General features: G+C 42.5%; 1 protein-coding gene and 1 long non-coding RNA gene across 3 annotated transcripts in view; one reads left to right on the top strand and one right to left on the bottom strand.

The window, feature by feature from the left end:
- Positions 1–13,696, bottom strand: part of SERGEF (secretion regulating guanine nucleotide exchange factor) — a 656,301-nt gene that overhangs the window by 214,640 nt on the left and 427,965 nt on the right. The gene's annotated exons all lie outside the window — the stretch shown is intronic.
- Positions 2,278–5,977, top strand: LOC115079370. The gene is made up of 3 exons (XR_003853268.1): positions 2,278–2,504; positions 4,335–4,585; positions 4,723–5,977. It is a non-coding gene; the product is annotated as an uncharacterized LOC115079370 (long non-coding RNA).

Below are 13,696 nucleotides of genomic sequence, written 5' to 3' on the forward strand. Positions count from 1 at the left end.
TTAGGCCTATTGTAACAAGTGTTGGGTGTGGGCTTGGCTGTCAGAAAACCATGAATAAACTGAATTACAATTCAATAAAGTAAATCTCACATACCAAAACAGCACTAACCACCAACACCCAAACAAAAGCAACCCTAACTATGAAAAGGCAACACTACCAGCTCCTAAAACACCAATACACCTCCTATAAAGAAAACATAAGGTAGGCTACTTGAGATCCCAACACAGAAATTACACGCTAGCAGAATACCTCACCCTACCTAGGTCACACATGCAGAACAGACAGACCCTCACCAAAAACAGAGAAATTGCAACAAGCTAGATTCTGTATATAGGGCAAGAATGAAAAAACATAAACATCACCATTACTCACAAAACAAACAATAAAACCAAGAAATATAAATCATAATAGTAAAACCATAGTAATAAAAAGAATACATTTTTTAAAACAGCTGATGAATAGAATAACATCCAATAATGAATAACATAATTTTTTAAAATTTTACCAAATCCCAATAAAATATTTCAAAATAGCAGACACATCAAATAAAGTCCAATTATTAAAACAAATAAGAGTAAATAATATCCCCTGGAAATTTTTTATTTCCAGGCACCCTGAGAAGAAGGTTGCACACTTTATCCTCTCCAACACAAATTTGTTTATTCTCTCCCTCACACACATACACACACACATACACATACACACACAAACATGTTCATCCTCACAAAGGCGTGCTCTGTCTCTCTCACATACACATACATACTCTAGCATTTACTGGCTCTCTCTCTCTCATATATACACACAGACATAGACTCTCTTTCACATTTATTGATGTTCGCTCTCACTCATTTACACAGGCTCTCACACTCACTAGTGCTCTCTTCCACACACAGTTTCACCCTCACTGGTGCATTCCCCCTCACTCTCACATATAGAAGCTCTCTTACACACAGGCTCTCTTGCTTTCTCCCTCACTCACAAAGGCTCTCTCACATTCACTGGCCCTCTCACACTCACTGGTGCTCTCTTCCTCAAGCACAATGGTGACCTCACACTCACTAGCACTCTCTTCCTCTCACACACACATGGGCTTTCTCGCACTCACTTGCACACTGGTGCTCTCTCCACACACACATGCAAACTGGCTCTTTCTCCCTCACCTACAGGTTCTCACACTCACTGGCTCTCTCCTTCATATACATACACAAGCTCACTCTCTCTCGCCCTCACACAGGCTCTTTCTCTCTCATACACATACACACTCACACTCCAAGCCTCTCTCTAAGTACATAAACATGCTCATGCTTTCTCCTCTACTCTCCCCTATTCACATACATTCTGTCTCTCTCTCTCTCACACACATACACACATGCCCACCCACCTCCATTTTTTTGTCTCACTGGGGCAAAGCCCATATCCCAACAAACAGAAAAGGGGAGAGAGGAGCATGGGAAGCAGCAGAACCGAAGCGTTAGAAATATGCATCTCCTCCCAGCCCCTATAGTAACAGGCAACTTTACCTGGAGGGAAGCTGGTGAAGGACTCTGGAGAGGAGGGCAGTGGTGGACAGGCCGAGTGCAAGGTGGTTCTGCAGGCTGGGCAGCATAGCAAGGCAGTGTGTGTAGCTTAGCCGACAACCACAACTGTGGCACCAGCACCGTCAGCGGGGACTTGTATGGCCAGAAGGAATGTCTCCATCCGTCACTCTCTGGTCCCGGGCCAGCAGTACACCCTAGTCAGGCAAAATGAGACGAGCAGGTCGGCCATGGCTGGGCTTTGCAGTCCAGTCACTGGAGCCTCTGACTGAATCATCGAGTTGTTGATGAAACCAGGCCGGACGCAATGGCATTAGTGAACAAGGGAACAAAAGTGCAGCAGGCAGGCAGCGGAGATCAAAAGGAATTGCGAGAGAGGAGAAGATGGAAAACACACGTGCGCAGGAAGAACAGGGCATGCGCGTCTCCTCCCTCTTTCACGACTGCACCACCGCCAAAATGAAAACGGCAGCTGATTGGTGTTATGCTGACGAGGCCGCCTCCCTTCTCCGCTGATTGGCTACTGGCCTGGCCCAAGATAGATCAGGCCTTGCTGACCGGGTTGTACAGGGTCCGGTTACAATGATAACCGGGCCGCCCTGTTCAAAGCGGGGTCAGTTTGGTCACCTTTTGTGCGTTGAGGGCAGGAGCCCCCAGCCCCGCTGGGTCATTACTTGTGGTTCTGAAGTCTTGCTGGGTTTTTCCCTTGGGTGCTGCCGGTGGGAGGGGCTGTTCCATCGGCCCTGTCGGATGGGTCTTTTCTTATGTGCCTGGGTGGAAGAGGAGATTCCTAGGGTCGCGCTGGGCTATTATGTGTCACGGACAGGAGAGGAGGATCAGGCTGCCCAGTGGCCTTTACTCGCGGACTGCGGCTGGAAGGGGAGCTGCTGCACGACGGCCCCGCTGGGACTCTTACTTTTTTTTTTTTTTGCCAAGCACAGGAGGGGAACCACTGGTGGCCAAAGAATGTGAGACAGTTTCCAGGGTTGTAGGGGTAGCACCGCCGTTCGCTGTGGAATTAAACCATAGCTGCTCCTGGCTAAGCTTGGAGAAGCTTTGCTGCTGACGAGTGCCAAAACAGCTGCTGTGCCAGACTGGAGGGTTGAAATCCATACAATTTCTGGACATTTTAGCCCTCCGACTGGCTTCTGGACACTGCTTTAAAATTCTGTATGGTCCAGAGAAAATCCAGACAGTTGGCAACCCTAGTTCGAAACCTGTGAGCAGGAGTGCCAGTTATCAAGGTTTCTATATTGGCCTTGATGAATGACCCTCCTGCTTGCAATTTTCAAAATGTGTGCTAATTCAACCCCTTTTTGTGTGCATTACCAAGGGCTTAACTTCAGGCAAAACAACCCAGAACAGTGTTCTACCACCGTTTTTTCAGGGAGCAGAGCCGGCAGTATAAATCAGTTCCGGCTTCCCTCGGGAAACAGAACAGAGCCAGTAGTTGCATGGCTCTTTCATGACTCCCCCTAGCTCTTGGAGGAAGCAGAGAAGGGCAGAGGGTGTTGGAGCTGCTTATTCTGAGACCAGGGCGGTCACATGGCTTTGATTCAGGTGTGAATGTGTTTGTGAGAGAGAGAGAGAGAATTCTCACCTGCCTTGGTCCTGCCCCATTGAACATGTCACATCTGATGCTGGCCCTGCCCATCTCACACCCTCCACAGTTACACTTCTTTTTGCCTCCAGTTTAAGACCTGGATTCTAATATATCTACCTTCTTACAGAATATCTTTTAACTTCTTAAGCTTATTTGTTTAGAGCTTGTGTAGTGGGCTTCACACTATTTTTATTAGCCTCTGAACTGATTCCTTATTCACTATGGGGTAGATTTTCAAAGGGGTATGTGCATACGATACGCGCGTATCCCCCCGAAAACCTACCCCAAACCCCCTCTGCGCGCGCCGAGCCTATTTTGCATAGGCTCAGTGGCGCGCGCAAGCCCCGGGACGCGCGTAAGTCCCGGGGCTTGCATGGAGGGGCGTTTTGGGGGCGGGCCCGGGGGCATGGCGCCAGCCCGGGGGTGTGGTTGAGGCCTCTGGACCAGCCCCCGGTCGGGTGATGGCGTAAATCTGCCAACAAAGGTGGGGGGGGGGGGGTTTAGATAGGGCCAGGGGGGTGGGTTAGGTAGGGGAAGGGAGGGGAAGGTGAGGGGAGGCGGAAGGAAAGTTCCCTCAGAGGCCGCTCCGATTTCGGAGCGGCCTCAGAGGGAACAGGCAGCGTGCGCTGGGCTTGGTGCGTGCAGGTTGCACAAATGTGCACCCCCTTGCGCGCGCTGACCCCAGATTTTATATGATATGCGTGACTACGCGCGTATCTTATAAAATCCAGCGTACTTTTGTTCGCGCCTGGTGCACGAACAAAAGTACGCCCGTGCGTACATTTATAAAATCTACTCCCAAGTCCTTGCAGAGGTGTTGTGCTTCCAGATTTGAACAAGGTATTTGAGGAAGGAGGGTCTTACCAGTGGCACATATACAGGTAATATATCTCCAGTTTCCTACTAGTAATACCTATCTTTATGCAGCTAAGCATACTGCTGCCTTTTCCTGCTGCTTTGTCACACAGATTAGCAAACTCTAGGTCATATGATTGTGCTTACATATTTTTCCTGTTTAATAGTTGCAAATTTTTGCCTCCTAATTGACAAATGGTTAATAATTTACTTTTGTGTCCCAAATGCATTACTTTAGCTTCCAATCCCTGAACCCATTCCTCCATTTTTTTTTCCTAGTTACTTTTCATATTTTCCATGCATCTAATTAATTCTAGATTTTGGTGTCTTTTATCAATAGGCACATTTTCCTTTCTGCAATGTCCTTAATAAGATGTTGAAAAGAAGCATCCCCAGGACCACACCCAGAGCCATCTCATTGGTCATTACCTTTGACAGAGTAGACTTAACTATCCATCACAACTTTCCATCCTACTGCTACGTTGGCTAATTTGTCTATTGGTCTTCTGTGAGGAGCACTGTCAAAAAGTGAAATCCATTCACTGCACCTGCCTGATCTACTACTCTGGTTGCATCACCAAGGAAAGCAATGTAATTCAAATATATAATATCAGTAAACCTCTAGTTTTAGCACAGTTTATTCAACAGACTCCTGTTGAGAAACTGTGCCGTTTAATTGCTTCACAAAATTATTCAAAGGAATTAAAGTACCCTTTTTTATATTGCAGGGCTCAGATGGGAAATCTTCTAAAAGTTATTGATTTGTTCGTCCTAAGAACTCTGGGTTAATCAAAAGACTTCAGGCCTTATTCAATAAAGGGTTTATTTTTCTATAGCAACAGAAAAGGAAAAATACTTTTTTCAATAAAGTTCTAGTTTTACAGCTTTAACTATTTAAGCTAGAACTTTTTGAGACTGCTCTTGCAACTTCAGAGTCCAAAACAGAGGGAGAATTCCAAGATGGCAGCATACTGAAAGCTCCTGGCATTTGGTTTGTAGAGCCACCTTCACTTCTTTTTTGGGTCCTGTTGTCATGGGCAAACATGCAAGGTGTGGTTTCTTCCTTTGGAGTCCTCTGTTGTGCCCAGGATGGTACAGATGACAACAGGATTGTGGCCCAGTATCAACAGAATGTGATGCTTAGCACTGAAATGGCTGCCACTGATGATGTCACTCAGACCCAATGGTTGTTCAAGCCACAGAGGCTCAGAAGAGCACTTAACTGAAAGGTACTGTCAATTTTTAAAAATGTACAAGGGACATTTCAAACCTAGGAACAAATGCTATCAAACCATGCTGGGAAGCTGCAGGTGCAAAGGCAGCATGTCAAACTATATTCTACTATTGCTGTTATTCAAGATAAGGCCTTAGTGCATCAAAAACTAGAAAATTAAGTCATGTGCCTGAACCTGTGTGTTTTGAACTTTCCAAAATCTCTGGATGTTACCCCTGTAAAGATCTTATAAAAAAGATATCTGCAGGAGATTCTAAAGCTTACATCTGAGACTAGCCCTTCAATTAGCAGAGCATATTATTTACCTAACGATCAATGGAGGAACTCTGATAGTAAAGTAGAGGTGAAGGAGTACTGTCCTGGAGACTGTATCTCAAAAAGGGTAGAGAGAGGATTGAAGAAGTCAGAGGTGACTAAAATGGTGTGGGGCCTGCAATCTTATGAGATGTGATTGACGGACCCAAATATGTATACGCTGGAGGAGAGGAAAGACAGAGGTGATATGCTGCAGACCTTTAAATACCTGAAAGATATTAATAATGCACAGGATTCTTCAACTGCTGTTGCAGATGAAACCTTCTTGTGCATTGTTCTTTAAGTTGATAGCAGCTATAACACTACAGAATGACTTTAATACTTCATCTCACAGTCTATTGATGAGTTGGGAACACGAGACTACAGAGTCAATAAGCCTGAAGGACATACGGAAGTGCTTGAAACAAATATCCCAGATCACAGAAAACGTGAGACTGTAGGAAACTCAATTCAAATTCCTTTGTTGAATGTACTTTTCACAAGCTAGGGCTTTCAGAGCAAAGCTTGCCCCAACCGATAAATATTTAAAATGTTTTACCCAAAAGGGTACATACTGGCATGACTTTTGGAGTTGTCCAAGTGTGAATAGATTTTGGTTAAACCTAAAAGTTTTTTAGAACTACTACTGGACTGCAACTCACCATTTTCAAAGAGAATGTGTTTATTTCATGCCTTTGAGGATGGGCTCCTAAATCTACAGTTGGGTCAGCATTCCTCATAGCATAAAAAACAATCCTATCTCATTGGATGTCTTAAGAAGGACCTACTATAGAGGAATGGAAAACAAGATTTCATAAGCTGTCGATGTCTGGATACATGTCAACTACTCATTCTTCCAAAAGGAAATTGAGGCTTTTTTTGGACATTTTGGCAATGCTACATCATGTCACTGAGTGCTAAAGCAAGAAGCTTGTTATTCAAAACAGTGTAAACTAGAGTATCAACAGAAGTCTGCCTCCCCAACTACAGCTTATTTTGCTAAATAATTGAGAAAAGAAATATTGCTAGTGTCTGCTTTTCTTTCGTTGATGAAGCAATGGATTTTATGGGTGTTAACATCCTCAAGGTTCAACAAAGGACAAGTGGTTAACACAGAGCATAACTATGCCTTAAAGGGTCACTCAAACATTGAGTTTAGATTTCTTAACAGAAGTTGATATGCTTGGAGAGAGTATTCTTATGCACTGAAGGACTAAATAGTGTCCATATCCTTACCATGGAATTCATTGCCACTGGAAAAAAGATTACAGAGAGATCTAAAACTCTTTAAAAAAAAGTTTGAAAACATGGCTTTTCAAGAAAGCATTCTACAATGAGAATGGAGATTCTGAAGTCTAAATGAACAAGCTAAAGTCATCAAATACCACACCTATACCTATACATTATCATTTTTACTTAACATTATAATAGAATAACTTAAGAAAACTGTAGTTCAAAGCGCAATGATTGTATGGTTTTTTTCCTATTTTACCATTAAAAAGGACAAGATCCAGATCACACAACATTTACCTTATATTATGACTACTTGTTACCGATAAACATTATGGCACATTTTTAGTAAGAATTTCACCAAACATATATTTACGTGCCTCATTGTAAACCGTTGTGATGGTGCTTTACTAAACGACGGTATAGAAAAGATTTTAAATAAATAAATAAATACCACCGCAGATACTTTTCTTCACACTACATTATTTTAATGTTATTTAATTTAAGGCTATGTAAGTTAATGCTACTTTATTATAACCTAATTTATCTTATCTTATAAATGGATGCTTGATCCATCTTTGATACTGCCTGATACCAAGTATGAATAGTAACCTATGGGTATGGGCTGGGGGGAGTGGGGAGGAGGGTACTTGGTTGGATTGATGTTCACATCATGCTGTTCCTTATTGTAAATGTTGCAAAAAAAAATTATAAATTTTAGAAAAAAAATAATGCACGGAATCCAACTTTTTTTTTTTTTTGATAGAAAGAAAACTGTAAAACAAGGATCATAATATGAAGCTCCAAGGGGATTGAGTCAGGACCAACATCAGGAAGTATTTCTTCATGGAAAGGGGTGATGATTGCATGGAATATCCTTTCAATAGAGATAGTGAGGACAGGTACGATAATGGAATTCAAAAGGCCATAGAATAAGCACAGAGGATTCCTAGCAGATAAATGATGGAGACAATGACAAGGGTAACTCTTGTTGACTACAGTAACTTGTACAGAGCAACAATAATCCTAAGAATTAAAAAAAAAAACAAAAAAAAACTTGCTGGGCAAACTGGATGGATCACTTGAGTCTTTTTCTGATGGCATTTACTACTATATTTACTAAGTTACTAACATTGGATAGTTAGGACCTTGCTGGTATGCAGGTGTCAGTAGCGCTATGGTGCTGGTAGCCTCTGTGTTGGAGGCAGATCATGACTGGATGCTGAAACTTCATTTTTATCGTAAAGATGTTCATTTTTGGGGAAGTAAAATATAGGCCTTTCCTGATCTTTCAAGAGCAACACATGATGTTAAAAAAAAAAAATTGACCAGGTACTCTACTAACACATTTCCTTTCATGTTTTCCTTGTAAATGTTTGATAACACCTCAAAATAATTGGTTCATATTTTATGACCCTCCTCAGTTGATTCTAAAGTTAATCCAGCTGCAGGTTTACTGCAGGTAGAGGTCTTTACAATCACCATGAGTGATATTTTTTTAAGATGTTCCACCTAGCTGGCACCTTACCTAATTACGTAGAAACATGATGGCAGGAAAAGACCATCCAGCCTATCTAGTCTGCTCATCTACATAAAAACTAAATGCATATTTTCCTTTTTAGAATTATTACTGTGCTCCTTTTTCCTTTACAATCCCCACTCAATTTGTAATCTAAATAGAGGTGGAGATGGATGGTGTAACCACATATTTATTATAAGCTCCATGAGAAGATGATGCCACCCAGTTGTCAAAATGGCTAGAGTCCATGCACAGGACTGAATGGGAAATGGTATTTCACTAAACAAACATGCATTTCACCTGGGCAGCAGTAATGTGAGTGGTATAAGATAATACCAACACAATTAATGCAATTAAAATAATCATGTAACATTTTGAAAAATATACAATTTTTATTTTGCCTAGTGTTGACAAATGATATCTTTACATAGTTAGCTTTATTTATAGGCTGCTTTTTCATCTACTTCAAAGCAGATTATATTCAGGGACTATAGGTATTTCCCTATCCCCAGGGAGTTTATAATCTAAGGTGCCTATTTACTAAAGGTTTTCTCCCATTCTGCGTCTATGGGGAAAAATGCTTAGTAAATAACCCCCTTAATTTGTACCCAAGGTAAAGTGACCTGTCCAAGCTCCCAAGGAGCAGTAGCAGGATTTGAAACCTGGTTTGCAGTCCACTTCTCAAATCATTAGGCTACTTCTCTACTTTAGTAAAAGCTCCCTAAAATAACATTTTGCTTACTTGCTAAGCATTGATTAGATCTGCCATAAAAGGAGCATGACCAAGAATGAAAAGCAAGTCACTTGATACTATTTCTTTGGACTTGTGTTGGAGTAAAATATAATGTAGGGCACTGATGACATTACTAAGCAAAATGACCTTCTCTATGCTGATGGACTGGAAAATAAAATCTAATATAAAGATTTTGCTCTGTACGTTCATATTCTTAAAAGGTGCATCATTTCAACCTTGCAACATTTGCTTGCTTGTACTGTAGTGTAGTTCTCAAAGTTATGAAAAGGCCTTTGAAAACTGTGTGAGGAAGCTGAATGCACAGCTCATTACTCGTGGGATAACTAATTAATTTGTTTTTACTGCAGGACACAAAGCACATTTACACTACCCCTCAAATGGTGACTTTCACCTCCCTGTATGCTTAACATAATTAGGACTGTCCAGGAAACAGATTTGTATTTTTCCCTAGATTTATTATTTGAAATAAAGTATAAAAAGATGTTTGTGTTATGCGCCCCGCCCGCGGCCATCCCATGCATGGGACCGCTCACCTGCATCCCAGGACGACCTCCCTCGCGGTAGTTGCTAGTCCAACTAGGCCCCAGTGGTCCACGGCGCTGGCCGCTGGGCCTTCCAATGCACGCCAGGCCTCATGCCGAGGTTCGGCATCCTTCTCCATGTTAGCCACACCCATACGCGCACGCACAGCCTGCCCCGAGACTTGTAGGGCCAAGGGCGGGTCTGGGTTCCGCAGCGCGCCCTGATTGAGCTACTCCATAAGGAAGTTCATGACTTCACTTCCTCGCCTTGGCAGTCGGATTAGTACTCTGCTAGATTGTCTCTGCATTTGTTCCTGCTTGTTCCTAGTCTCGTTCCAGGATCCTTCTGTTCCAGTTCCGTTCCTGACTTGTTCCTGTGTCCTTGTTCTTGAGTCCTGTCTGTTCCTGTGTTTGTCTATCTGCCTTCCCAGGGAGTACCCTCGGACTGACCTCTGGTACTGACCTCGGCTTGTTCCTGACCTGCCTGCCTGCCTGTCTTCGACCTCTGCTAGTTCCTGACTCATCTGTCCTGCCTGCCAACTGCCTTAAGATCTCAGCCTGTTCCTGACTCGTCTGCCTGCCTGCCGCCTGCCTCAAGACCTCAGCCTGTTCCTGACCTGTTCGTCTGTCTGCCACCTGCCTCTAGACTCCTGCTTGCCTCTGACTACATCTGACCTCTGGTATCTGACCCTTGCTTCGATGACCACCTCTCGGACTGATCCATGGACATTGACCTCTCGCTTGTCTGACCATGCCTCCAGATTCTGGCTCTGTTCCTCGCCTTGTCGTCACCAACCCTGTTCTGGTTCTCCATGCTCCAGCTCGAACCTGACCGCACTCCTTCTGTGTCTGTGGGCACACTGGACTTCCATTCTCCTAGGAGACCCTGCGAGGCCCACCTAAGTCCAAGCGGCCCGGGTCCCTATGGGCTCCTCCTGGGGGGACCTCGGCTTCCAGTGGTGAAGATCTACCTAGCCTTTGTCTCCATCAGTGCTCCACCCCCTGGGGCCAGCTACCTCCGGTTCCCTTTCAGGAGCCATTTCACCTTTGCCCCAGGTCAAGGGTCCACCCCCCGAGTGCAACAGTTTGCTTATTAAACTTGATATAATTCCTGTATATAAACATAAAGTAAGTGGTTAACAATTTAAAAATAGATAATTATCATGCATTATACCCATTATGGTACATAAAAGAAAAACAAAACCTTCCCTCAAAAGGACAGGGAAAAGGGATGAAAACTATAAATCACTAAAATAGTTCTCACCAAGCTACCTCATATATTTCTAGGAAAAATCTTCCAAGCCCAACCAAAACACATGAAAAAACACAATCAAACACTGTTAAAGGCTTGATAAACAGCCAAGCCTTTACAACTTTCCTGAATTTCAATAATTCAACTCTCAACAAATGTCCAGAGGTAATGCATTCCATAAAGTGGGTGCTTGGTAACTAAATGAAGTCTGACAGGTCTCTTCTAATCTTATAGCAGAAGGAGGTGGTATCTTCAGCAACTCTTGTTGAGACATACATAGTGTTCTCAAAGAGCAACACATCTCATAAATATGAACAGAGCAAAAAAAAAAACAACCCCCAACAATTTTGAATTTAATTCTGCATCAGATCAGAAGCTGATAAAGCTTCTGCAGCAACAGAGAACCATGATCATATTTTCTCAACATATATCACTTTGAGTGCGGTATTTTGTAAATGTAAAGTGGTAGACTTGGTACAAGATGTTACAGCAGTCTACGTGAGATAAAATTAGGGCGTGTACTGAGACTTGAAAATCCTGGGTTTACAAAAAGGATTGTAACTAGTACAAATACCTTTTGGAAAAAGAATGAAATTTGGTCCAAAGAGAATATTTGCATATTCGTTTGAGTCCGATTTCACTCCTAAGGGCAGAAACCACCTACTTGAGGAGAATAACTGTGCCAAACATAGAAGGAGCAACCATAGATATAATAACTTTCCTGAAAATCCAGTGTACCTCAGATTTCTGAGGACTGTGGGAGGGCAACCAATGGGAGAGAACATCAAGACAAACGTTAAAGTTCTTTCTATCTTCATAACTGGCATGATCTAATTAAGCTATAACATCAACTTGTATGTAGTCAGCAATGGCATACAAAGAAGCAGGTGTCTCCAGAATCTTGAACTAGAGTAACAAGCACAGATAGAAATAGATTAAAGAGTAAAGGGGTGAGCATTGAGCCTTGAAGGCCATAGATTAGAGGCTTCAGATCTGACAATTTTGATTCCCAATAGCCTTGGAACAGCCATTCTTTCAACTAAGTGTTCACTTGGTTTACATTATCACTACCAAATGATGAATCAGTGAATTATGATCAATTAGTATCAAAGGCTGTGTTCATGTCAATGAAGATTGAATGCATCCTCCTCCTCCTCCTCTACCATCCACTTTGGAAGCATGTCCATCCCCCCCCCCCCCCCCCCCCCCCCCCAAATCTGCTAATGTCATTGACTAAGTTTACTGGGGCCACCTCAGTACAATGATCTTTCCTATAACTGAGTGTTGTGGATGAAGGATTATGCATTCATCTACAACTATTTGTTCAATGCTTTTATTAAGGAAGGGGAAGATCCACACAGTCCTATAATGGCTAGTTGTAGTAGGGTCTAAGGAATAATTCTTCAAACATGGATAGACCCTAGCTTGTTTTAAGTGGAACTTGCCACATAGCCACTAGAGAGACAGGTATTCACCATAAAGGAGATCAGGAGATCAGAACTGGGTCTTGTCATTTTTGTTTTTTAATCAAATGAGAAGGCACTGGATCCAACGGGGAAGTGGATTGGTGAATGACTGAAAGCAATTGAGCAATACCCAGTGGAGAAGTCATATTAAAAGAAGCCTATTTGCTCCTGGTCAAGGAAAAATAGGTAAGCCATTACTAGACACCAATTACTCATTTTACATAAGAACATAAGAACATGCCATGCTGGGTCAGATCAAGAGTCCATCAAGCCCAGTATCCTGTTTCCAACAGTGGCCGATCCAGGCCATAAGAACCTGGCAAGTACCCAAAAACTAAGTCTATTCCATGCTACTGTTGCTAGTAATAGCAGTGGCTATTTTCTAGGTCAACTTAATTAATTGTAGGTAATGGACTTCTCCTCCAAGAACTTATCCAATCCTTTTTTAAACACAGCTACACTAACTGCACTAACCACATCCTCCAGCAACAAATTCCAGAGTCTAATTGTGTGTTGAGTGAAAAAGAACCCTCTCTGATTAGTTTTAAATGTGCCACATGCTAACTTCATGGAGTGCCCCCTAGTCTTTCCATTATCCGAAAGAGTAAATAACTGATTCACATTAACCCATTCTAGACCTCTCATGATTTTAAACACCTCTATCATATTCCCCCCCCCCCCCCCCCTCAGCTGTCTCTTCTCCAAGCTGAAAAGTCCTAACCTCTTTAGTCTTTCCTCATAGGGGAGCTGTTCTTTCCTCATAGGGGAGCTGTTCCATTCCCTACAACATAGTCAACTAATCTCCAACTACACCTTGGTTATCCATTCTATTGTTTTACATATTTAAATTAATAACCTATCCTTTCTCTTCCTTCTCACCCAAGTTCTTATCACCCTGTTATATGTAACTGCCTTTTCAGCACCTTTGTTATAGTTATGTTTACTATGCACCCCTGTTTTATGTGAACCAGCATGATGTGACTGCTGTCTCGAATGCCGGTATATAAAAATTTGAAATAAATAAATAAATAAATTTTGGTTGCCCTTCTCTGTACCTTCTCCATTGCAATTATATCTTTTTTGAGATGTGGCAACCAGAATTGTACATAGTATTCAAGGTGTGGTCTCACCATGGAGCGATTCAGAGGCATTATGACATTTTCCATTTTATTCACCATTCCCTTTCTAATAATTCCCAACATTCTGTTTGCTTTTTTGACTGCTGCAGCACACTGAACCAATGATTTCAATGTGTTATCCACTATGACGCCTAGATCTCTTTCTTGGGTGGTAGCTCCTAATATGGAACCCAACATTGTGTAACTATAGCATGGGTTATTTTTCCCTATATGCATCACCCTGCACCCATCCACACCAAATTTCATCTGCCATTTGGATGCCCAATTTTCCAGTCTCAGATCATTAGTCTTGG

This window comes from Rhinatrema bivittatum, chromosome 17 (genome assembly GCF_901001135.1).
Source record: "Rhinatrema bivittatum chromosome 17, aRhiBiv1.1, whole genome shotgun sequence".
In the NCBI taxonomy this organism is placed as follows: Eukaryota; Metazoa; Chordata; class Amphibia; order Gymnophiona; family Rhinatrematidae; genus Rhinatrema; species Rhinatrema bivittatum.